The sequence below is a fragment of the Saimiri boliviensis genome, chromosome 19, assembly GCF_048565385.1.
Source record: "Saimiri boliviensis isolate mSaiBol1 chromosome 19, mSaiBol1.pri, whole genome shotgun sequence".
NCBI lineage: Eukaryota > Metazoa > Chordata > Mammalia > Primates > Cebidae > Saimiri > Saimiri boliviensis.
In genome coordinates, this window is record NC_133467.1 from 26,773,346 (window position 1) to 26,795,944 (window position 22,599).

Below are 22,599 nucleotides of genomic sequence, written 5' to 3' on the forward strand. Positions count from 1 at the left end.
GTGGTAGATCTCAAGACACTGATTTCTTTAGACTCTCCTTGGTAATGTAGAAGGAATTGATTGTGGAATACTGAGAGTTATCAGAGAAAGAGGTGGAAAGCAGAGAAAGTTTTCATATATTTCTCCACTGTGCTGCCAACACAATCATAGAGAAACTATTGTTGAGAATTTCCATTATCAATGGATGATAATTCATATTGACCCTTGTATTAAAGTAGAAATGAAAATGGATTCTGATGCTTTTATGGAATTGAAGCAAAAGCTTGTTTGCTTAATTAATGTCCTGGACACCAAGTAGAGCCTATAGCAAGAAAGGAAAAAGTAACTATGAGAAAGAATGCCCCACTGTCCTTGCTCAAAGAATGATTGTGTCAGAGAAACACCTGTGGTGGCAAGCTGTTGTGGGTTTGGGATTATGGCTCTAGAATAATAATAGTTAATACCTATTTAGCACTTCCAAATGCCAGGTCCCGTTCTAAGCACTTTATATCAACCTATTCAATTCTCACAACAACCCTATGAAGTTGGTGCCATTATTATCCCTCTTTTACAGACAAGGAAGCTGAGGTTGAGTAACTTGTCTAGGGTCACCCACACAGTAATCACCACAGTCGAAATCAGAACCCAGGAGTTTGTGCCAGCAATCACTAGAGTCTTCTGTTTTCCTCATATGCATGTTCTATTTACAATGTCAAGTTCACATATGTCTTTGAACTCTGGCCCTTCCCCTGTGTATCCTACTATTTCTAGAGTTATCTGCCCTACAGTGCCATTTCTCCTGACCAGGAGCTTTTGAGAAAAGGCTTTCACGTCAGCTTTTTCCACTCATCTTTGTTCTCCTCCCACTGCCTCTTTTCCAAACACTCAGTCTATACTGGTTTGGCAGTGAATGGGAATGTCCAAGATATTGTGATATTAAAATAATGATGGAAGAGTAGGAGTTAGGGAAGGTGAACCCTCAAATGTCTTTCCTTCCCAAGGCTTAGTGCACAGAGAGCCATTCAGATGGATACAAGATAACATCAGAGAACAACATACACCAACCTGCCCACAACCTGTGGTGAGTGACACTGAGCTCTTAAGGCCAGTGGATCTGAGGTCCAGACATTCACAATCTTTCTTTTTCTTTCTTTTTTTTTTGAGACGGAGTTTCGCTCTTGTTACCCAGGCTGGAGTGCAATGGCGTGATCTCGGCTCACCGCAACCTCCGCCTCCTGGGTTCAGGCAATTCTCCTGCCTCAGCCTCCTGAGTAGCTGGGATTACAGGCACGTGCCACCATGCCCAGCTAATTTTTTGTATTTTTAGTAGAGACAGGGTTTCACCATGTTGACCAGGATGGTCTCGATCTCTTGACCTCATGATCCACCCGCCTCGGCCTCCCAAAGTGCTGGGATTACAGGCTTGAGCCACCACGCCCGGCCCCCACAATCTTTCATGCCCCCTTAAATGGCTTGAAAGCCTAAAATATAATTCATCTAAATTCTAGCAGACAGAGTGACTTGAAACATCAGTAAGGTAGACCAGCTATATGAAAAGAAGAAAGGAAGAGCCAGGAAACAGTAGAAGCCAAAAAAACTATTTGAGTTGTTAGAAAATTAAAGAGAATCAGTCTGCTGTTTCTAGTACCCTTCTCTCTGCTATACCATTTCAGAGGTCTATGGAGAACAAGACACTGGACTCCTAATGAAGATAGATTCCAGCTAAGATTAAAAAACGAAACAAGAAAAACTCATGGAGAACTCACTAGGCAGAGTGGCTCAAAGAGGTGAAAATTATAGTGACACTGGTTTTATAAGTCAGAGCCCAGATCATCAAAGCACAATGTAACATCGGTATAGCTCCATAATGGAAAAGGAAGACCTTTCCTTTTATTAATAAAGTTCCTGGAAAAGCAACTCTCTATATAGGGAACTCAGAATTACAGTACCCTTTGTACAGTCAGAAACAAGCTTGGAAGTGAAGTAAAAAACAGAATAATAATGTGAGCAATGGGAAGTGACCTCAGTGGAATGGAGGCAAAGCCATTGTGAGAATAGGAGAGACTGAGCCAGGCACTGTCAGAGGAGAAGGGAAGGGGGTAACACAGTGATTTGAAAAGTACAAAGATGTCATGTATTTAGGGCTTTAAAAATTAGCATTGTTATTCCTTTTAGAAAACAGACAAGGTCTGCACAGCTAAGAACAATTCCATGCTTTATGTGCATTTGCTGAGAAAACAACTGAAGTAAGTCTAAAATAATTCTGATAAAGAACTGACCATAGTCTATGACTCCTGAAGGTTTCCGAAGAAAGTAGCATACATGCTCTGAGTGTTGACTGGATGCAGATTCTTTGCGGGTCATTCAGGCATCCTTTCATCCTTCCTCTTCTGGGCCTATGAGTTAACTCAACCTTAAGACCCACAAACACACAGCTTAGATTTTCTGAGGCAGGACTAATTTAAACCAGCCACCTTCCCCATAAGTTCAATAAGCTTTTTTTTTTTTTTTTTTTTTTCATCTTGTATCCTGATAATGAGCCAGAAAATATCGTCCTTCTATCCATGAAACAGGAGCTTAGATAATTTTAATTTCTTTCTATTTTTCCCCCCACTGGTTCAGCTGTTGCCTTTCTTCTTTCAAACTTTTCAATTATTTCCTTTTTCTTTCCTCTCTGTTATCCCTCATTATTCTCGTATTTTCTTCCTGAAACTGTAGTCCCTGCCAGGTCTCACTAGTGAGCAGAATGGGGTTGGCAGAACACCAGTCACCTGAACGTATTCCCTTTCCTCTGCCCCTCTCCTCCTCTCCCTTGATCTCCCCTCCCCTCGCACTCCCTCCTTTCTTTCCTTCTTCTGACGGTATTCTCCTCCCCAAGAAGCAGCATTTTCGTCTTCCACTCAGAACCTTACTTCCCCAACATGCCCACACCTTCCCTGAACCTACACAATTACTGACTTTCTCACAAGACCTGTTGCAACCGTCCCCTCCCAGGGCTGTCATTATTAGTATTATTATTGGGCTGTTTTGTTTTTCCATCTCAGGAGCAAACTCTGGAGTCTTGATCCAGTCACCTGCTCCAGCACACGCCGGCAGGGTACCCAGCAGGGTGTGATCTCAGACACGCAGGGGGGACTCTGTGGGCCCCTCCCACATCCCAGCACTCTCACTTACTGGGATTCCTCTGAAACCGCTCTCTTGGCTCCATAGGAACACTCGGCTTCAAAGTCTCGACTCCTCCCTTAACTGGAATTTTGGGCTTTAGTCACTAACATCCCTGTCACAGACAAGGGGAAAAACAGCCCCCTTTCCCGTCCAGTTTCTGGTTCCCTAAGCCCCGCCCTCCCAGGGAAGCTGACCACTCAGCTCGGGCTGATGTAGCAGCACCTGATTGGTGGATCACGGAAAGCGCGCCGAAGAGGGCGGAGCTCATTGGGCGGACTCCGCGCGCTCGGTAAGTGCTGTCGCCCAGGTCTGCACAGCAGGGACTTTGGCCGCGACTCGGGGTGGCCTGTTGCCAGAGCGAGGGCGGAGGTCCCCAGGCAGCGCGCTGAGCCCCAAGCAGGTCCCGGGAGTGCCAGGGACACAAACCCCAGTTCCTTCCGGAAGCCTTCCAGTTCGACCAGGGGAGGTGGGATAGCCCCGATGGCTTCACCTCGGCCCGTCAGGGGAAGCTCTTTTATTCGTCATCCAAAGCATTGTAATTATTCACCCTTGAGGTAAAAACCCACTTGCTTTTGACAGGGGCACAAGAGATACTTTTATTTTATGAGTCAGTGTAATGGTTTAAAATAAGTAAACTCTGAAAAGGTCGGCAATCAGCCTTTCTGTCACTTCCCTACTTTTGGCCTTTTATATGAGAAAAATACCTTTCCTACTGTTTCCCACCCCCCCCCCCACTTGCTAGACATTTACATTTTGTTACTTGGGAGCCTACGGTGTTTCCTCCTACATAGAGAGATTACACCTCCAATCCCTGCCACATTCTGAAAAGTAGGTACTTTTAACATATCTGAAAATAGAAAGTTTACCTACTTTCTATTTTTAGACATATTAAAAGATGCAGAAAGAGTAAAGGAATATGCTGAAGTTACTCCTGGTGGGATTGGGGCTGGCCACTGTAAGGGACATTCCCCCCATATCATTTCGAACCCCCTTGGTTTAAAGAGAAAAGACCTGGTTTTCTGTCAGAAGGTGGAGGGCACTGATGGAGGAGGTGGGTAATAAGCAGACAAAAAGGGAAAGTGGGGTAATGTACCCAGCATTCTTGGATATCCTCACTGTAAAAATATTTCCCTTTCCTGAGTCGTTTTTGTTTTAATGTATGCATGTACGTATACATTTCAGCAAATAGTCAAAAAGCATTTGGAACTAAGTAGATCAAGAGGCTGGTTGGTGCCATTTTTTTTTTCCTTATTTTTTTTGGAGACAGGGTCTCACTCTGTCATCCAGGCTGGAGTGTGGTGGCACTCTGGGCTCATTGCAGCCTCCACCTCCTGGGCTCAAGTGGTCCTCCCACCTCAGCCTCCCAAGTAGCTGGAACTACAGACGTGCGCCACCACACCTGAATAATTTTTGTATTTATTTATTTATTTTTGTAGAGACAGGGTTCTGCCATGTTGGTCAGGCTGGTCTCGAATTCCTAAGCTCAAGTGATCTGCCCATCTTGGCGTCCCATAGTGCTGGGAAACAGCGCCCAATGTGGGGCTTGAACCCACAACCCTGAGATTAAGAGTCTCGTGCTCTACCGACTGAGCTAGCTGGGCGAATTTAAAAAGAAAAAGAAAAAATATGACTATTAAGGAATGTACTGGTTTTCTCATGTAACTTGGAAAGTGATTCCAAAGAGGAATTCCATGAACATTCTGATCAGTGTGGTGGTGTCACCTGGAATTAGATATGTAGCTTCCAAGGGGTATCCTTTGAAAAGCAGTCCTCATTAGGATGTATAAATTCTGATAGTTAAAATTAGTCCGTCTTTCCTTCTTTCCTTCTCTCTCTCCCTCTTGTATCGCTCTCATTTTCACACAAATGATTTGAGGAAATGGCTTAATAGAGTCATTTCATTTAAAGCTACTTTAGAATATAAAAAATATATAAATGTGGAGTGTATTACTATTATTTTAGGCATTGCCAAATTTATTACCTAAATTCTTAGTCCAGATGAAACCCCATCTCTACCAAAAAATACAAAAATTGGCCGGGCTTGGTGGCACATGCCTGTTATCCCAGCTACCAGGGAGGCTGAGACATGAATCACTTGACCCTGGGAGGTGGAGGTTGCAGTGAGCCAAGATTGTGCTCACCACTACACTCCAGCCTGGACTGCAGAGTGAGGCCCTGTCTCAAAAAAAAAAAAAAAAAGAAAAAAAAAAAAAGAATTCTTCTTAGTCATCACTGATTATATCTTGTGGTATTCAGATTAAACGAGGCTATAGATACATCACTGAAAAAAAATAGATAAAAATGGAAAACATTGAACAAAATTTTTCCTATTGACTTTGTAATTTGAGAATTAAAAAAAATTTATTTTTGCAACCTTGAAATTTGTAGGGATTCCTAGTATTCTTTAAATTTTTAGTACCAATGTTGTTAATAAAATGTATAGCGTGAATTGCCGGAATTTGGGGGTTTTTGGGTCAAAAAGAGTCAAATATTTGCAGTTTCATATGATTCAACCTACTACTGTATATGAAGAAGGAAAATTTTATTTCAAAATATTTTCGAGTTAATCCTTTTTTGTTATAAGTGATTACCTAATGTATTGATTTTATAAGTTTTTATTTACTTACAGCAGGACCCACTTAGACTTTACCAGACTTTTCTGTTTTGCACATGTGTGGTATGATATCCTGACTAGAAATTCAGGAATTTAAGGACAACTAGAAATCTTTCAGCACATGTCTTTCACAGCATTAACCACAATCCTCTCTGACAAGTTGGAGGTTACTGACTTTGAAACACAGCCAGATGCTGGAAACCCAATGTGTATTCTTTCCATGACCCTTAGAAACTGGCCTGTTTCCTATTAACGATTTTTTTGTTTTGTTTGAGGTATGTTATGGTCCATTTTCCTGGTTAATTTCCAGATCTTCTGCCATTCTTCTTGTACAACTCATTTTCTTTGTGGTGGGTCTTAGCAAAAGAAACCGTGTACGGAAAAGGGGCTTCTGGAAATTATCATGTTTCAGCAACAAAATTGTTTAAACATCTGACAGTCATTTACAACCAAACATCTCTGGTCTCATCCATGGAAAATATCACACATAGCAGAGAAAATTGAAAAGAGCTGGCAGAAGATATCTGTTGTGTTTGCATTGTGCACTGTTCAAATGGGTTCCTGGGAAACCTCAGACCAGGGTTATTTAACTTGTTGGGTATGTTCCCTTATTCTGAAAGTGTGGGATCAGAGTCTGGTTTTGAAGGTGAACTTGAGAAATTAATTAGTCCATCCTCCTCCTGTCTGGAAACTTGGCATTGTGATGGACATAGAGCCTGACTCCAAGGGGCAAATGGAAGCTCTTTGAAATTCTTGGACAGGCAGAATGTCTTCTGCCATCCCAGAATGCCCTCTGCCTGCCCAAGAACCTTGTGCATGAGGTCTAGTCTCAAGTACCATTGTGCTGAGGGCTCTGTTGAAGGAGCAACTCCATGTGGTTTGGACCAATTGTTTGTCAACGTAGGGAGTAAGCCTGACCTTTTAATTCGTGGTTAGGAACTTTGACTGTGTCTTGTCTTTGGGAGTCCATTGGCCTGTAGATTTCTCTAAGTCTGTTTTTCCAGGTTGTTTTTGATAAGAAAAACCTGTAAGAAGCCCTGGTTAGCCTGAAAATAAGCCTTCAAGGTGAATTGGTTTAATCCTAGGATGTGACCAGCCTTTAGCTCACAATGACATTTCTATCTGCTTTAAAGACATTGAACTAGGTAGGGGTAAGAAGATTCCACAGTCTCTTAGAAACACGCTTCTGAGGGGAATAGTAATAGCTCCACTTTCTCTAATATAAGAAATGTGAAGTTATTGTTGAGCCTGATGGGAGATATTCTTCTAGTATATAAATCACACTATTATTAATGTGATCTGCAGGATAAAAAACTTTGGGATAATTAGGGAACAAATCAGTCACTCATAAGACATACAACCAGAGAAAATCAGGCTTCATTAGTTTGCTCATGATGTGATGCTTCCAGTTAATAATTATAGTTGTCTTAATTGAACCTCATGTGGCAGTTTTCTGCCTATCAACTGAGCAGGAAATAGATTTTGGTTTCATGCCTGTGATCTTGTACTAATTAGTGTATGAAATGCCTTTCTTTACACAAGCATGTTTGCATGTCTTTAAACCAGTGCTATCCAGTTGATATACAGTGCCATCCAGATATGTAATTTAAAATTTTCTAGTAGTCCCATTAAAAAATAAAAACAGGGCGGGGCGCGGTGGCTCAAGCCTGTAATCCCAGCACTTTGGGAGGCAGAGGCGGGTGGATCACGAGGTCGAGAGATTGAGACCATCCTGGTCAACATGGTGAAACCCCGTCTCTACTAAAAATACAAAAAATTAGCTGGGCATGGTGGCACGTGCCTGTAATCCCAGCTACTCAGGAGGCTGAGGCAGGAGAATTGCCTGAACCCGGGAGGCGGAGGTTGCGGTGAGCCGAGATCACGCCATTGCACTCCAGCCTGGGTAACAAGAGCGAAACTCTGTCTCAAAAAAAAAAAATAAAAATAAAAATAAAAAAAATAAAAACAGATATCCTGAAATTTTAGCAACATACTTTATTTAGCTGGATATAGCCAAAATAGTACCATGTCACTGTGTAACCAATATAAAAATCATTAATGAGATTTTAAAATTATTATTTTTATATGAAGTCTCAGAAATCTAGTGTGAATTTTACATGTGCAGTGCATATCAATTTGGACTAGCCTAATTTCAGGTACCAATGGCCACATGTAGACAGTGGCTGTTGAACTGTTACTTTACTATATCTCTATTTAGGCAGAGGATTTTAGAGAAGAGAGGAAAATGGGGCAGGAAGGAGAAAGGAAAAAAAGAGACCCTATTGAATAAAGAGAATCCGTGTCACCAAATCTCCCAGTGTAAGCATCCCCTAAAGGTTTGATTTCCTTTATTTAACACCCTAGCAGGAGATTGTTATAATCGGAACAATCTTATGTACTCAGTATCTGCCTTAAAAAAATTTGAAAACCGATAATTGGTGGTTTTGGTCTGTTAGGATGGGAATGGACTTTGGTGACGGGGCAGGTAGACCTGAGTTCAAACCAGTCCCGCTGGGTCTGAGCTGTGAGCTTATGCAAATCTGTAGTCTTTTTGGCTACATTCTAATAATAGGGACCCAATAACGGAGACAAAAATGCTAGTCTTGCAGGGTTTTAGTGGTGATTAAATTAGAATCCTTATGTGAATGTACCTCGTTGAGTCAGTGTGTGAGGTGGTCAGTCTCCTGGTGCTGTTATCTTCCTCTTACTCCATTTGTTTTTCTATTCAGGGCACTTTTCTCAGACTTTCCTCCCTGTATTTCCCTCTTTGAGGATTTGAACTCATTTCCTACTCTACATTCCCAGAATTAAGGAAAACTACTAGAGTACTTACTCCTTTACATTCACTACTCTACCTTCCCACTCTACCTTTTCAGTTTCTGCCACACATCCTGCTCATAGGCTTTAGTTGTGATTGTGTTATGAATATAAAAAAACTTATTGTTGAGGCATCAGTAATAATGATAATAACAATTCAGTGACTACCTAATCCAAATCCATATGAAATGTTCCATTAAGTTGCTCGTTGGTGAAAAGACCAGCAGTACTTCTATTTTTGCTCAGTAGGTGGCAGCATTGTCTAAGTCACTGATCTCTGAGCTGCTGATCTGTCAGCCAGTTTCCTTTTTGATGCTGCAGTTGTAGTTATCTGTGGCTCATTTTCTTAACCTGGAGGAGAACTTCTTCTTCTCGTCAAAAAGTCTAGGGTAACTGGCTTTGCGTGGTGGTGTGTGGACTGTAATCCCAGCTACTCAAGAGGCTGAGGCAGGAAGAATGCTTGAGGCCAGGAGTTTGAGACCTGGGCAACATAGTGAGACTTCACCTCAATTAAGAGAAAAAAAGTCTAGGGCACCAGACTACCATGCCAAGGTGCCTATTAAGCCCCACTGGGGCTGGGTCCCTGGTAGGGGCCTAGGAGATTGATGGTAGGAAAGAACGCTTTCCAGTAGGAGATCCCCAAGGGTCAAGATGTGAGGAATGAGAGGGTGGAGGGATGGACCCAGAAAGCTGGATGAAAACTGGAACGGCTTCTTAGGCAGAGACTGCTGATAGGGATCAAAAGCTGGTCTTCTGGCAGGTGCACTGTAATAACTGGGAGTGGTTTTGTTGCTCTCATCCCCCTCTTAGTAAGATGTGTCATCTTTAAATTAGAAGGATACATTTGAAAAAAATGTTTTGTGTTTTTAAATATTTTGTCACCTGGAGTTTCCATGCATCTTCTCTCCCCCAATGCAATAAGAGTTGGTATTCTGAATGACAGTCTTAGGGAATCACATTATCCAACTATTTGAATTAAAGAGAGTCTAATTATATTTGCAAACTTAAAGTTCTTTCAGGCTTTCCTTTACATTTCATCAGGTGAGTTCGTTTGACTTATATGGTGTGGATCAAGTGATTAAACAGAGAACATTTGGAGAATGTAGGAAAGACACCAAAGACAAAATTTAAAAAAGCTTTGGTTTCTTTTATTTAACAACCCAACAGGAGATTGTGATCAAATATCCCATTAGTTTTAAAAGACGTATAGCTTAGAAAATAGAATAGAAACTATTAGTTATTATCCAGAGGATGGACTAAACCAGAAAAACTTTTGAAGTCAAGCTGCATGAATTCTGTGACTAACGATGCTAACAAAAAGAGAGCAGGAAACCACTAGGATTATCTTGGTTTGTCTGTATTCAGTCATTTATTTACATATTAAAAAAATTGGGCTGGGCACGGTAGCTCACGCTTGTAATACCAACACTTTGAGAGACTGAGGCAGGTGAATAACCAACACTTTGAGGGACTGAAGCAGGTGAGGTCAGGAGTTCGAGACCAGCCTGGCCAACGTGGCAAAACCTTGTCTCTACTAAAAATACAAAAAAAAAAAAAAAAAAAAAAAAAAGGCCAAGCTCACATCTGTAACCCCAGCACTTTGAGAGGCTGAGGCAGAACGATTGTTTGAGTCTAGGAGTTCAAGACCAGCCTGGGCAACACCAGTCAAGTGAGACCTTGACTCCAGAAAATAAAAAATTAGCTGGGCATGGTGGTGTGTGCCTTTAGTACTGGCTACTATGGAGGCGGAGGTGGGAGGATTGCTTGAGCCTGGAAAGTCAAGGCTTCAGTGAGCCGAGACTGCACCACTGCACTCCATCCTGGGTGACAGAGTGAGATCTTGCCTCAAAAAACAAAAAACAAACAAACAAAAAACAAAACTAGCCACTCAAGGTGGCTCAAGCCTGTAATCCCAGTACTTTGGGAAGCCAAGGTAGGAGGATCACTTGAGCCCATGGGGTCAAGGCTGCAGTGAGCTGTGATCATACCACTGCACTCCAGCCTGATGACTGAGTGAGACCCTGTCTCAGAAAAAAAAAAAAAAAAAAAAAAAAAAATTAAGTACCTGTCATGTGCTGTGTATTATGCAAGAGGGAAGGCAGAGGAAGGAGACTTGAACAATGAAAGAAGCACAATCCTCAGTTGTAAGTCCTTACAACTTACTGGAGAAGAGAGACAAGCAGATAAATAATTCTAATGTGGTAAGTGCCACAACAGGGAAATACACTTACAGAAATAGAGAGAAAGCCACCTACCTGCTCACTGGTAGCCAAGAAAGCCTTCACAGGGAGGTGACACAAGATAATTCTTATCTTTTTTTTTTTTTTTTTTTGAGACGGAGCTTCACTCTTGTTACCCAGGCTGGAGTGCAATGGCGCGATCTCGGCTCACTGCAACCTCCGCCTCCTGGGCTCAGGCAATTCTCCTGCCTCAGCCTCCTAAGTAGCTGGGATTACAGGCACGCGCCACCACGCCCAGCTAGTTTTTTTTGTGTGTTTTTAGTAGAGACGGGGTTTCACCATGTTGACCAGGATGGTCTCGATCTCTTGACCTCGTGATCCACCCGCCTCGGCCTCCCAAAGTGCTGGGATTACAGGCTTGAGCCACTGCGCCCGGCCTGATAATTCTTATCTTTAATGGCAGATAAGAATTATCTAAATTCGGCATGGGAAGTTGGAAGAAGGCTATTCGAAAGAAATGTGCAAAGACATTTGTATTAGGTTGCTCAATATTTGTGAGGAATGGCAAGTACATTGACATGAAGCTGAACCAGAGGGTGTGAGTGCACTGGGGAATGGGAGAATGATGGGAAATGAATTTGGACAAAAAGCAGGAGTGAGATAATGATGGGCCTTTTGTGCCATGTTTAGTAGTTTGGTATTGTATCTTATAGAATTTGATGACAGATGGATGTCTGGGTAAAGGAGTAGGACAAATGTGGGATGATTCCCAGGCTTCTAATTTGGATGATAGAATGAATGTTGGGAATACAGAGGAGCAGGTTGTGGGAGGTAAGAAAGACAATGAGTTTACTTTGGGACTTTGAGGGATCCTGCCCAGGTGACAACTGATATATAAATTGGCTATCAAGAGAGAGATCTAGATTTCCAGTCATAGATTTTGTTCAATAATAATTACCATTTACTGAGGACTTACTATGTACCAGAATTTGTATTAATCATCATGTTAAGTCCTCTTAACAACTCCGTAACCACATTTTACAGATGAGGAAGACCAAGGTACATGTCTTGTCCAAAGTCACATGGCCAGCCAGAGGTAGAGCTGGAATGGGAACAGAGGCTGATACTAGCATCTGCATTCTTAACCACTGCTTTCTCCAGGAGCCATCCGCATGACAGCGGTAACTGCAGCAACAGGTGTAGATGAGACTTCAGGGACAGGATGTACAATGAGAACAGTACATGACTGAGACTGCAGCTCTGGAGAATACAACCATTTGTGGGACAAGTAGGAGAAGAGGAGCTCATGGAGATGGAAAGAGTTGCCACAGAGGGAAGGGGAAAATGAGGAATGGATACTGTTTAGAAACCCAAGAGGAAAATTTCAAGGAGGAGAGGGTCAACAATGGCAAATATCTCAGAGATAAGGTAACTGAGACCAAACGATAGCTTTGGTCTTCCAAAGACATTTCTGTGACTTCCTGGCACCAGGCCCACGTTTCCAGTGGATGACCAAACATCAGCATTTGGGATTGCTACAGGCATCTTCACTTTCTGAGTTCCTTTTCTATTGAGAATATGATTATCTTCTCAGACATCCAGAATACATCCATCAGGATGATCTTCGATGTCCTTTTTCCACATGACCACCAATGAATTTGGACAAAAAGCAGGAGTGAGATAATGATGGGCCTTTTGTGCCATGTTTAGTAGTTTGGTATTGTATCTTATAGAATTTGATGACAGATGGATGTCTGGGTAAAGGAGTAGGACAAATGTGGGATGATTCCCAGGCTTCTAATTTGCATGATAGAATGAATGTTGGCCCCCAACTCTCATCTACCTCCTCCTCTCCATGTTGACCCCAACTCTCATCTACCTCCTCCTCTCCATGCCCTCTGTGACACCACAGTTCTTTGCTTTTTACCCACACCATGGTATTTCTATCCTGACTGGTCTTCTTGACTCTTCTCACAGTCTCCTCTAATCTGCCTTGCCTGATTAATCCTTCTGAAGCCTTGCCCTCACCACGCCGCTCCCCGGTGCAGAAACCTTCAGGGGCTCTTGTTTATGGCATAATTTCCTAATTCTTCCTGAAAGCCATCTATAAAATGGCTCTCGATTGTTTTTCCACCCACCTCCCCAAATTTTGTGCCTTGCAGCCTATTCTCCAGCCAGACTGAAATAAATGTTTTGTTTCCTGCATTTGGTTCCTTAGATTGATTGCTTAGAACAATCTTTCCACCTGGATGCACTTTCCTTTCATCTTTCAGGTTCAAATCCTGTCTACCCTTCAAAGGTCATCTCAAATACTATTTTCCTCTGTGAAGTTTTTCCAGACTCCTTCCATCAGAAATAATTTCAGCCTCTCTGAACTCACATGCATGTGGCACTTTATACCCCTCTTAGGGGAATTAATGCTTTCTACCTTATTTTTGGTGGGGGGTGGTGGGGAGGGTTATATATGTCTTAGTTTTTGAAGAGAAGGTCTATTTTTAAGCTACTTTTTTAATTCCTCACATTGTTTACCACATGGGTGTTCTATATGTGGGTGTTTTCTTGAATATTTATTTACCGAATGAAAGGATAGTTTTGGCAATGAGAGCAATTCAATGGATAGTTGGTGTCACTGTCAGAAACTGTGCAAACTCTGGGTATTTCTTTCTTGATTATATGTTTAGACAGAGACTTTCTAGTGCCCTGACATCTCAGCTAGATCATAAAGACTTATAGCTAAAGTTTGAGAAAAGTTCATTTTAAGTCGTGTCAATGTCTGTTACAGAAGGGTTTAAGCAGGTATTTGGTTCCTTAGATATGCTCTAAAGAGCTACATTTTCTTATTTGTAGAAAAACTGCAGTTCTCTGGAGAATATCAACATCTAGTCTGGTTATTTTTGAAATGTTTAATATAGTCACCCTCTGCAGAAGCAATGTTAAGAATGTGCCTTTGAAGGTAGATAGATAGCAAGGTAAAAGGAAAAGGTGCTTTTCTTTGGAATGGGATCCTGGATCTCTTGGAAATATCTTTATGTTTGGTGACTGTATACTATTTCTAGATTTTTCCCTTGACTCACAGATAGAACCAGATTAGGGAGTTAGAAGCTGTAGTCAGGACACTGGACCCAGTTTGGTGGTGCCTGTCTGTCCTGCTTGTGAAATTCAATCTTGAGTGTGGAGTTTCCATGGCTGAGCCTTCTATCCTGCATGGGTCTCTTTGGCCTTCCCTGGCCTTTGAGTTATTCTCTAGCCACATGTGGATAAGCTGCTTGTTAAACAAAATGCAGTGAAACTCAAGGGAAGCATCAATGGAAAATGTCTTATGGCATTACATTTATTTGGGTTTCAATGTCAAGTTTAAAGTTTATAATTTGAGCACTTGAACAGTTGGAGTTTTTAGCCTCTTTCTTGCTTAGGCAGGGCTAAATTGATCCTTTGGGTGAAAAAAAAAAAAAAGAAGGACTATTGAGTTGCTCTCTTTGCTAGATCCTATACCAGGCAGATAATAAACAACAAATTTAATTTCTCTTCGTCTTCTTTAATGAAGATAGCATATATATACAGCCTTTCTTATCCATCTTTTTCCATCTACTCAGTGATTGGTTAGCCAATAGGCAGTTGTGAACCAAGGTAAATGCCACATCTTCATCAAAAGGTGAAGCACAGCCAATTCTGGGGGAAGGGAGGAAAAGATACCCACCACCTGCTGCATTTCTTGAGCAGGTGCTGCAGGGGCTGATTTTTTTTTTTTTTTCCCATGCCTGGGCCATAGGTACCCATATCCCAAATGAGAAGCTCAAAGATTAAGAAGGTCCTAGCTATGGGTGTTACCCTCTGTTAAATTGAATGCTACTTTGTGCTTTCATCCTCTCTCTCTTTATATCCCCTTTTACCCAATCTCTGACTTATTCACAATTACACCTTCCTACATGGAATCTAAAGGGTTTGATTTGGAATCATTTTCACTGCAAATCAGTAAATTCACATGTGTTCACAATTTTTTCATATTCTATTTTAGAAGGAATGGTTTGGTATTTTTGTGTAATCGCTGTAGCACTTTTCCTTAATTCTTTGTTTCTTTGGTTTTGAGTTCTACGTGCTTTTCCCTTCTAATTTAGACCCCTTTATTTCCTGTCCTCTTTTAACCTGTGTCTGATGCCTTTGCCTGCTGTTCATTAGAAACCTGGAGGTGGCAGGGGCCTTGATTTATAGAATAAGAAATTAGATGGGACTGTTTTTAAAAGGGGGGTTCAAGTCAGAAACACCTTTTGTGCTATAGTCAGAAATTTTATAAATAATATTTGGAGCCTGGAGTTTAGACATTTTACATAAAGTCTGGAGTTGAGAATTAGGAATTTAATTATAACTGATGGCCTAAAGACTCTGGATTCCAATTTATGGAGTATGCCAAAATGGGTTGGTAGAATCAGGTGACTCACTGCACAAGCAAAGGTAACCAACCTTTAAGACGTTAGTCAAGATTGTGAAGAGTGACAAACTTAAAAACTGTATCTCCAAGTAGCTGATTAAACTTTCTATAATGACGTTGAATCATGTATATATAATATTCTAACCAATGTAAAGAATTAAAGTCAGTGGGATTAGAAATCATGTACATAAAGCACTTTATGGTTTGTTATTCCTATGACAAAACATGTTTTCTCATTTAATCATCACCATACCCTTGTGAAGATGGCATTACTGTGACCTCATCTTATACATAAAGGAACAGAGGCCAGAAAGCTTAATTGCCCCAAAGTCACATGCAGTGACTGAGACAATTCAGGTCATCTGACTTCAGATCTCAGCCTCTTTCCATATATTTAAGTCTTTATCTTGGTGAGCAAATGTGACAAAGACAAAAAAAATTAACATATGCACATTCAGATTCTTTCCATTCCTCCTGCCTTCTAAAAGAAAGTAGGTTTCTTGGATGGGCAGCTGCTTTTGTTATGTGGTATCTGATAATGAGAAGGGAGAATTGAATGATTGAGCTACATTGGTTAGGGCAGAGAGGTACTGGAGGGAGAGAAGAATATTCCAGAAAGGGAAACAGGAAGGGGCTGACAGCAAATGCAGGCTGAGATTTGAGAGCTAGTTTTTGGGAGTTTGGGGGAGTGTGAGACATGAAATTCGTGGCACGTCTGTTCTCATGAGAGAGTAGGAAGAGGATGGGGAAAGAGGGTCTTGAGAAGTTTTATTTTTATTATGAAAGGAATGCTCCCTTGGTGCCTTTTAAAGAAATTGCAGTAACAATTTCAGTGGCTTTTCAGATCTCTTTGAAGGCTAACTTGTTTTTTCTTTAGATTCAATGCTTCTCTGCAACTGGTCCACCTTTATGTGTGTTACGTGGGCTCATTAACATGTAATATGTCAATCCAGGTTTTCACTTTCTCATGTGCAGTAGGTAGGGAAAGAGAGGTCAACAATGTGTTGAATCCAAACTCAACAATGCCAGAGAGAACTCTGAGGAATAAGCAAAGGACAAGTTGCCTCAGCTCTCTTGTTGGAGGCCGCAGTCAGGCCTGAGGTAGTCTCAGGTGTGCATTGTGAGACTTCTCACTTCACAGGTTCCTCTTTTCTTCTTGTACTTTGGAAATGCTTCTTGGTAAGAGTCTGATCCTTCTGTAATTGAGTAATGATAATGAATATTCTTTTATTCACAAAAAGAGAAACAGCACAGCTCTAAAGGGAGTTTTTTTTTTTTTTTTTTCTCCCAGTTTTCTCCTATTTCAAAGTTTGTGGTAAGCGTGATCTTGTGACTCGATTCTACTGGTGTAATAGTCTAGACACCAGTACAGAAATGTGCTGCCTTGGCTGAACCATTGATCTTGTCCCAGGAGAAAAGCCACTGAGTCTCAGCTGAGTCAAAGCTGGGAACAGGAGAATCTGAGGCCAAAGGTAGACCCTGGCATATGACTTATCTAAACATCTGGGGACTTTAGGTTTGATTTTGTTGAGATTTGGTACTTTATCTGCAAGCTTCAGACTGTTAGTTCAGGGGTAGGAGGCTGATTATTCATTAATTTTATACCAGTGTTCAGAATAGACTAACTGACAGATCAAGAGCCTGTAGTTTGAATAGGAGTGGAAGCAAGTTCCTTTTCTTCTGTCCCTTGAGCTACTTCCTATGACAACATGAAGTAACTAGGCTTGCAAAATCACATACACTATTCATTCCAAAATACTGACCAGTGCTTGACCAATACCATTATTTGGGGGCATCTTTTTCATAACTTTTCCTCTGGTTGCCTGCTGATTTGCAACTTCATCTTTCTTAAGATAACTACTTCAAAAGGAACTGCTGTCATTTGGATGAACAAATCTTGGTATGTGAGTTTTTAAAAAGTCGTCCACATTATGGTTTCACCTTGCAGGTATTCATTTTTGTCTTAAATAGGACTCTTTGGGTTGTAAGCAACAGTTACAAAGTAAAGTTATTTTAGTCTAAGCTCCTGTAACAAAATACCATAGGCCAGGTGGCTTATAAACAATATAAATTTATTTCTTCCTGTTCTAGAAGCTGGGAAGTCCAAGATCAAGGTGATGGCAGATTGGTGTCCGTCCAGTAAGGGCTTGTTTTATGGTTCATAGATGGCGCCTATTTGTTGTGTCTTCACATAGCATATCAGGCCTCTTTTATAAGGGCACGAATCCTATTAATGAGGGCTCTATCCCATGACCTAATCACCTCTCCAAAGGTCCTACCTCCTAATATCATCACTTGGAAGATTAGGATTTGAACATAAATACTCAGACTATAGCCAAGTCAAACTAAAGTAAAAATGGCAATTTAATTCCTCATGTGACTGAGAAGACTATAGATATATTAGTAAGGCCTGATTGTGTCTTGAGGGCCCACCTGTCTTCACCTCTCAGAGCCTGGCCTCTGCCTGGTTGGCTGCAATTTTGTCTATGTTGGCAAGATAGCCACCAGCACAGACCTAAAGAGATATGAATAACTGGACGGGCTTAAATAATTTGGAACTAGTCTGAGAAGTCTTATGACCTTGCTATGCTTTGGTTTCCTCACCTGTAAAATGAGATAATAACACCACATCCATATAGTATTAAGTGAATATTTAATGAGCTAATGGAAGATGTGTACCTATACAATTAACATGAGCTTTGGAGTCACACCTGGTTCCATCACTTGTTCAGTTACTTGTATGAGGATGCTTATAACACTTGGTCATAGGCTGTTTGGGATTTAAGATGCTAGAGTGTCTATAAAACCCCTGATGGACATCTGACACACAGAGCTACCAGTAAATAGTAGCTATTAATTGAGTAGAATTTTGAGAAATGACTTGAATGTAAAGGTAAATTCAGGCATGGATGGAGAAGGAGATGGGCAGTGATCCATAAAGGGGGCACTTTGAGTTTGGGGCAGCAAGGTAAGCTTGGGTAGCACCCAGGGGTAGACATGGGGCTCTTACTCTTTGTGTTTAGAATTAAGATAAGAACAGACACACCAAGTGATGGTCTGGGGAAGAGCTTGTCAGCCAGACAAGAAGGTAGTATCTTTGGAAGAGAGCTCTAGTTCCATCAGGGAAGCTGTGTTTTTGCAAGGATTCTTTTTGTAGAAATTTGTAGAATTTCAGTACTTAACTTAGTGTTCATTGCACTGACTTGAATTATCTCTAAAGTCAGAGAGAGTCCTCTTAATATTCTTGATGGTGGCAAATGTTCCGCTTGTGAGGTGGATTCTACAGTTCAGAGCCAAATCTAATGAATTAGGTAGGGGATAAAGCCAAGTAATTCTCATTCAGATTAAAAAAGAAGACCAAACTAGTGTGATTATTTGTTTTTCCCTCTGGCTTAAACTGGCTTTTGAAAACAACAGTATAAGTTATATACCATTTTAAAAATCAGTGTTATAATTTTATATTTTACATGTGGAATATATTAACTCAGCAAATTGTGTATACTTGCTAGACACTAGGCGTGATAGTAAGTGCTAGAGTTACAAATTATTGCTTTTTGGAGAACCAGTGGTTGTTGGGGAGAAACCAGAAGATCAGTCATCATAATGAAGCAAGATCAGACTTGTGGAGTTTGTTCAGGTTCTGGGAGCTGTCACTGCAGTGGGAATGGGTGAGTTGGGGCAGGCTGTCATGTCTGGGACGTTTTAAAATAGCAGTGATATTTGAGCAAGAAGTTGAAGGATGAATATGGATTAATAGAATAAGCAGGGTGTAGGGATGTGTGTGTGTTGGTATTTCATAAAGAAAGACATGCATGTGCAAAGGCCTAGAGGCTGTTGATGTTAGCAGAATGTTTTGAGGAATGGATAAAATGAAATAGATGAAACACTTAAGGGCATTTTTTCTCCATTAGTTGAGGCTAGGAGAGGCATTCAATATCTAATGTCTAACTAGGGTTAAGATTTGAAGAATCTTTCTAAGATGTCCAGTCTTTTTTTTTTTTTTTGAGACAGAATTTTGCTCTTGTTACCCAGGCTGGAGTGCAATGGCGCGATCTCGGCTCACCGCAACCTCCGCCTCCTGGATTCAAGCAATTCTCCTGCCTCAGCCTCCTGAGTAGCTGGGATTACAGGCACGTGCCACCATGCCCAGCTAATTTTTTTGTATTTTTAGTAGAGACGGGGTTTCACCATGTTGACCAGGATGGTCTCGATCTCTTGACCTCGTGATCCACCCGCCTCAGCCTCCCAAAGTGCTGGGATTACAGGCTTGAGCCACCACGCCCGGCGTCCAGTCTTTTTTAAAAAATTTTTATCTTTTAGAGATGGGGTTTCACTCTGTTGCCTAAGTTGGAGTGCAGTGGCTCTTCATAGTTACAGTTATAGCACACTGTAGCTTTGAACTCCTGTACTCAAACCGTTCTCCTAGCTTGGCCTCCCAAGTAGCTAGGGCTACAGGCACATGAGATTGTGGCTGATATGTTTCGTCTCAAAAGTCAGCAAATAAAAGGCAGCTGTGAGAAAGCCGTGTTCCTACCTGATCACCCTCCCAACAATCCTGTGAGGATTTTATAGATGGGGACCCTGACGTTCAGTGGGTTTAAGTGATTTCCCTAAAGTCTCTGCTAGGAAGAAGCAGAACTGGGCTTTCCATTAGAGTTTGCCTCACTGCAAAGCCCATGACAAATTATGAACATAATTTCCTCTTTATCTGATGACTCAGGACTTTGTCTCACCTCAGGACAACTCTTCTGAATATGAGATTGTCAGGTAAAGGTTGGTAGCTGGAGATGCAGCAGCAGGTGCAGGGGTCTCAGCACATGGACTGGCCATAGGCAGTGTCCAGACTCGTGGTTCTCTGACTTCAGAGTGCCTAAGCATCTCTGAGGGGACTGGTAACTGTTCAGATTCCCAAGCCCTGCTTCAGGGAGTCTGCCTTGTTATGAAGCACCTAGGGTGACTGTGATGCAGACAGTTCGTGGTTCACACTTTAACATCACTCTGAATGAATTTCTTGTATCAATTTGGTTCTCCCTCCCTTTCTTCTCTCCTGCCTTCCATTCTCTCCCCCTTTCCTGTCTTCCTTTTCTCTCTTTCTCCCTTCCTTGTTTTTGCATTTATTTCTTTCTTGGTGTTTTGCTTGTTCTCGGATTGCAGTATTGGGAAAAGCCAAAATCATCGCAGCTTCTGTCACTTAGTTCCAATGACTTGAGGAAATCACAACTATTCATGCTCTATTTCTGTGTGTGTTTCCTGTCTGATAAAAGTATGCATTCCTTGCAGTCAGAATTTACGTATTTTGTGTGCCTTTCACAGACACTTCCATGGTCATGCTCCCGGGTACGCTGGGTGCCTAGTACCATTTGACTACTTTACAACTAGGCATTTTGAAACATGTCATTCATCTAAGGCAGGCAGGCAGGCAGGCTCAGCTATTTGCCTTAACATTCTGTGCTGCCTCTGTGGACTTCCTGTGAATGTCCTCCACAGAGCCTCTGCCTTTTCTAGCTCTTGCGCCCTTCACAGCATCCTGGAGAGTCCTTGATGGGTAGAACATAAACTCATGCCCAGTGACTCTTTTCCAGTCTCAGCTCTCAGCATTTTCACAGCCTCTGGTGAAACTTCACCCCTTGGGAACTTCCGGACCTGTGCTTCCCTAGTCATGCTCACCTATTTGATGCTTTTATCATCTTGTGTTTCTAAAAAAGGAAATCCCTTTTTGGTTCACTTTTGATTCAGCTCTCCTTGTTGCAGTTGGCTTAATATCTGGGTAGAGCTGTGTGAATGATCCGACCTTGTCCTAGTTAGGCAGTTTTCTCTTCTCTTCTGGGCTTTTGGTGACAAGAACCCAACCTTCTTAGCACAATATCACACAAGTAGGGGATTCCTTTCTGTCTTTCTGCCTTGGCCTGCCTGCCTGGATTCCGAAGTCAGGTTACATGGATTTGAATCCTGCTTGCTGACTGTGAACTTGGACAATTTTTTAAAGCTCTCTAATCTCCCGTTTTCTGATCTGTAAAATGAGGATCATAAGGTGGTTGTGAGGTTTAAAGGAAAGGATGCTTGAAATGAGGGTACCAGGAGTACAGGAAATGGCTATTGCAATTACTGTTATTGGGTGATGTTTATTTTTCGTTCCTTCACTTTTCCAATTTACATTCTGTTGGTCCTACAGGGCCCAGCTAGAACCGTGCCTCCTCTGCAAAGCTTTTCCTGTTCACTCAAGCCAGCAGGGAACTCTGTCCCAAATTCTCATCATTGCTGATGTCTGAGATTCATGCTTGCTTATTTCTTTTAATATTTAATGTGTGTTACTACTGTACTGGATGCTAATATATTTTATTCTTGTTCCCTATTGTAGAGAAAAGTCCTTGAATACTGAAAATAAAGACTTTTTTTTTCTTTCAGCCTCTCCACTATCAGTTATGTTATTAGTATTAGCCCTTCCTTCAGGTGTCATGATTAAGAACATGTAAGTCAATACATTCAACATAAACTCATTTGGGATAAATTGAGATAAATTGGCAGCATCTACACTGCAAATGACAATATCCTGTTATCTGACATTCAGCCATCTTTATCCTGTTGCTCTTACTTATATGGGGAGGAAAGTCCTTTAATGGGGAGGAAAGTTTTTTTTCCAAGGAGTAGTGCATTTTAGGCTTGAATGAGACTGGTAGAAAATAGGTAGAAGAAACCCGTCCAGGATTTGCAGCCCTGGATGAGTAGGATAATTGCCTAAGGACCTTAAAAACAACACAGACATTAAGCCACATGGGCCAGTTAAATCTAAATCTCTGTGGGTGATTAGGACTTACTAAAAAATACTACACCTGATATAGTATTTTAAAAAAGCTTACCAGGTAGTTTAATTATGCAACTGAGGTTAAGAACCTTTCCCTGTTCTGAAGTCAGGTTTCCCCAGCCCCTTCACCTGATGAATGGGGCTTGAATTACCTGCATCCAGCATGTTTTTCTGGGGTGCTGGCTGCAATTAGCTTGTAGGAATTAGCTTTTAATAGCGAATGGATGTTTTAAGGGTCCAAACCATGCCATTAAAGAGACAGGTTATGATGCTAGAATGCCTTGCAGCCCTGCTCACTGACACTCAGTATACCTTGGAATTGAAGTTTCCCTTGCCCTAGGTCACTAGTGCCATAGCAGAGAACTGACAGAGCTCTCTAAGGACCTAAAGTATTTATAACTCTTATAGTATTTCTGCAAGGTGAGCTTTGCTGCCAGAAGCCTGAACTGGGGCCACTAAGTCTCTAGGCAAAGAAGTCCAGTACAGCTGCTGTAGGCTGCACAGGGAGACATTTCTTAGTGTGGAGTGATAGAAACTCAGGTGTCCTTCCCAGAGGACACAAAGGAGAAAGGCTGGAGAGGAGACTTATCAGGCTGCCTCCTTTGCCTTGTTTCTG

At 41.6% G+C, this 22,599-nt stretch overlaps 1 protein-coding gene and 1 non-coding gene across 2 annotated transcripts in view; one reads left to right on the plus strand and one right to left on the minus strand.

Annotated features, from left to right (window-relative positions):
- The first annotated feature begins 3,390 nt into the window (after positions 1-3,390).
- Positions 3,391-22,599, plus strand: part of RXRG (retinoid X receptor gamma) — a 198,291-nt gene continuing 179,082 nt past the window's right edge. Inside the window, exon 1 of the mRNA XM_074389866.1 lies at positions 3,391-3,433. The gene's annotated coding sequence lies outside the window, so the exon portion shown is untranslated. The remainder of the gene's footprint in view (positions 3,434-22,599) is intronic.
- TRNAK-CUU (transfer RNA lysine (anticodon CUU)) lies at positions 4,673-4,745 on the minus strand. Its single transcript has one exon. It is a non-coding gene; the product is annotated as a tRNA-Lys (tRNA).